At 45.9% G+C, this 3,352-nt stretch overlaps 1 long non-coding RNA gene across 1 annotated transcript; it reads right to left on the bottom strand.

Annotated features, from left to right (window-relative positions):
- Window positions 1–2,445: 2,445 nt before the first annotated feature.
- Window positions 2,446–3,035, bottom strand: LOC111725533. Its single transcript, XR_002773580.1, has 3 exons — window positions 2,936–3,035; window positions 2,678–2,799; window positions 2,446–2,560 (listed from the first exon to the last, which is right to left on the bottom strand). It is a non-coding gene; the product is annotated as an uncharacterized LOC111725533 (long non-coding RNA).
- Between the last annotated feature and the right edge of the window lie 317 nt (window positions 3,036–3,352).

The raw sequence follows: 3,352 nt of genomic DNA, 5'->3' as shown, positions 1-3,352 counted from the left end.
ATCCTCAGCTCAGATGGTGTGCACAGTCGCTGAGTCCCACCTTGTATCAGTCATCTCAGGCTATCGTAACAAAGGGCCACCAACCAGTCTGCCCCATGCTCAGGCTCCGGCAAGGGCTCTCTTCTTACCTTACAGGTGGCTGTCTTCCACCGGGTCCTCGCATGGTGGACAGAGGACTCTGGTGTCTCTTTCTTGCCTTATAGGGACAACAGTGCCTCAGATCAGGGCTCCACCCTTATAACCTCATTTAACCTTCATTGCCTCTTTCAAAACCCTCCTTCCAAAAGAGCCGATGAGGGGACAGGGCTTCAACATGCTAATGCTGGTGGGGGCACAATTCAGTCTATAGCACCCCTGACCCTGACACATCAATGCTCCTTGTCACCGTGATACACCATCCTTTCCAAAAAAATAAATAAGTTTTGAGGAAGCTGTGTGGGCAGAGTGGCTGGTGAATAGCAAGGCTGACTCAGTTCACTAGGCTGTATCATTTTTGCCATCTAACTCCTAAAAATAGCTTTTCCAGGTGGCCCCTGAAAAAGTATAAGGCAGAAATTTCTCAGGGAGTTTGTAGGGCTTGACAGAGTAAGGGAGGGGCTGTTTTGCGGAAAGCATCTGTGGCTACCTGAGCAAAAGCTGGCTCTGAACATGTAAAGTGGGGTAAACAGGAAAAATGGACTCCAAGGGGCCATCACCTACACCATGGAACTGAGGGGTACACCACCCCGACGGAATTCTGGCCAGGCTCACTGACATGATGCTGAAACTACAATTTCACCACTAACAATGTATGCCACTGGGTCAAAGAAAAGAGATCCATATAGTTGTCAGCTGATAGAAAATGGAAGGAGAAGAGACCATTTCTTGTCATGTTTTCCTAGAGTGTAAGAGCCTGAAGAGAAGAAACTGCATTGTTGACTTTGAATGCCCACTGCACTTAACACAGCCACAGCACCGTGGCCAAAAACAGGTGCTCGGTATGTCCAGAATAACTAACCATTAGCCAAATGATTTGGATTTCTTTTGCATCCACATACCAAGTGTTGAAAAGAAGCTGTTAACCTTATTGTTATTTATGCCATCAAGTATATTTGTCCATTTCATTTTCCCTGCCAGAGCCAAGCTGAGAATGGATGCCCTACAAGGCCAAGCATTAAAACAGCCCCAAACAGTCACACGTGTGTTCAGCTCTGCCTAGTCCCCCTCCCCCACGGTGTGACTGTTTCTAATAATAGAATACAAGCTGCTTTCTATTCGTTGTGGATATAACTGGAAATTATTCTGGGCCACCAGAAAAGCACAACTGATAAGCAATTCACATTGCAAATAAGTTGACTGTTCAGAATTCCAACCACGGATTTGTTTACTGTGTTTTCTGATTGTTTTTATAACCAACAGCTAAATTTTCTTTTCTTCAGCTCGCATCTCTCCACTACAGGAGTAGAAAAGTGAGCAAGTTAACAGGTGAAAGGAAGGACCTGCTCTCCAGGCACAGACGTAGAGTGTTAGGCTGATGGAGCGGTGAGAACAGAGCCTGGTTATTTGTGCCTCATACCAGCCTAACCCATGGGCTCTTCTCTAAATGCTGGGGTGTGTTTCCTGGCATGGTCAGGGTACACCTGGCTGCAGGAACAGAACATAGATTCCCCATCAAATTAGCTCAGGAAACAGGCTCTGTTCAAAAAATACATCCCTTGTGGAATCCATGGAAAAGCATGAGAAAATGAAAACAGGAAAACCAGGACTCAGAGAACAAAGTAGGCTTTCTCTGGGCCCTTTGCAGCTGATGTTTTCATACCTTAAACCCAGCTTCACAGTTAAGCTGTCTGTGCTCTTGACTCCCTGTCCTCTGAGACTTAGCCCCTTGCTACCCCAAGTGTGGTCCTGGAACCAGCCATCTTGGCATTGCCTGGGAACTTGTCAGAAGTGGAGAATCTCAGGTCTCACACCTGCACCACCAAATCAAGATCTGTATCTTAGCAAGATCCCAGATGAGTGGAGGGGAAGACTGGGGTGGGGGCGGGGGAGAGAGAAAGAAGGAGAGAGAGAGATAGAGACTCTGTGGTCTCACCACGGCTGAGGTAATGTGCTACCCAGTGGAATTCTGGTGAAGTGAATGAACCAAGGTTACAGGCATGAGGAGCGGTTAGGTATGGCAGGCAAACTGGCTCCACTGACCATGTGAAATGTGTTTCTGAGGTTCCCTGAGCCTGTGTCCATGTTGAATGCTTAGCCCCCCACAGAGTCTACTTTGTGGACGAATTGTTACCACCTTTATGCACATCTCCTGCAATTAGGCATCCTTATTTCTCAGGTGACTAGAAATGTCAACTGGCATTAGCAGAGTGAATGTTGGGCCCTTTTGTGAACCCTTTTGTCACACGAGGAAAATGAATGCAATGCGCGCATAAAACAAAAGAGAAATGGGAGCTCTTTATAATTCTTACCACTTCACTGATCCAGTAATGAGCTCTCATGACCTCCTTTCTTCTCTAAAATCTGAATCCCTGCAAAGCCGTATCTTCACTGATGCTTTAATCCCAGGTGGAAGTTTCCATACCTGGAGGTACAGAACAGAGCTGTGTGTCATCTTCTCCTCAGGATTTAAATCTAACTTGAGCGGGCAAGCCTGTGGGTAGCTAATTAATAGATTTTTTTTTTTTACAATTGCATGCACCTGACATTATTCTGATTAAATTTCCAAGCCAATTAAAAATGATACCAAAATGTTGGCAAGCATTTTTTCCTGCTTTGAGGAGCAGAGAAGTGGCTGGGGAAGCCCCCAAGCAAGTTCCTGAGCTGAGAGAAACAAAAAATGAGAGGACATTGTGGGCACAGGGTCAGAAACAAGCTAGGCTGGCTCTCTCTTTCTCTCTTTCTCTCTTTCTCTCTCTCTCCCTCTCTCTCCCTCCCCCCCCCACCTCTGTCACCCCACACAAGCACTAATCGTTCTGTGCTCTAGTTTTCCATACCCAGAAATTTCTGGTTCTTTTCTGCTACCAGCCAGAAATGCACAGACACCTCCAGGATCCCAGGATCCCCTGTGATCAGCACCTGTTCACCCGCCCTGCTCCCAAACCCCTGCCCTGAACTCCTGAGATTCCTGCCCTCAAACACCCTCCTTGTTAAAAGAGACACTGGCCTTAACTCCCTTCTGTTAAAGATGTCAGAGGCTGCAGCCAGTAAAGAGAGATTAGGACCTAATGGAGGTGCTCTCCTTGATGTCACTTTACAAAGACATAAATATAAGGAAACAAAGGAAAGGAAAAGTTCAAAGAAACATTTGTTCAAACAATTCTCAGAACAGTATCTTTAGGTTGATGTTTTTTCTTTTTCTTTTTCTTTTTTTTTT

The sequence above is a fragment of the Otolemur garnettii genome, unplaced genomic scaffold, assembly GCF_000181295.1.
Source record: "Otolemur garnettii isolate 467f Iridium unplaced genomic scaffold, OtoGar3 scaffold00043, whole genome shotgun sequence".
Classification (NCBI taxonomy): domain Eukaryota; kingdom Metazoa; phylum Chordata; class Mammalia; order Primates; family Galagidae; genus Otolemur; species Otolemur garnettii.
The sequence above is the reverse complement of the archived record's forward strand: the minus strand, read 5'-3'. Positions and strand labels throughout refer to the sequence as shown.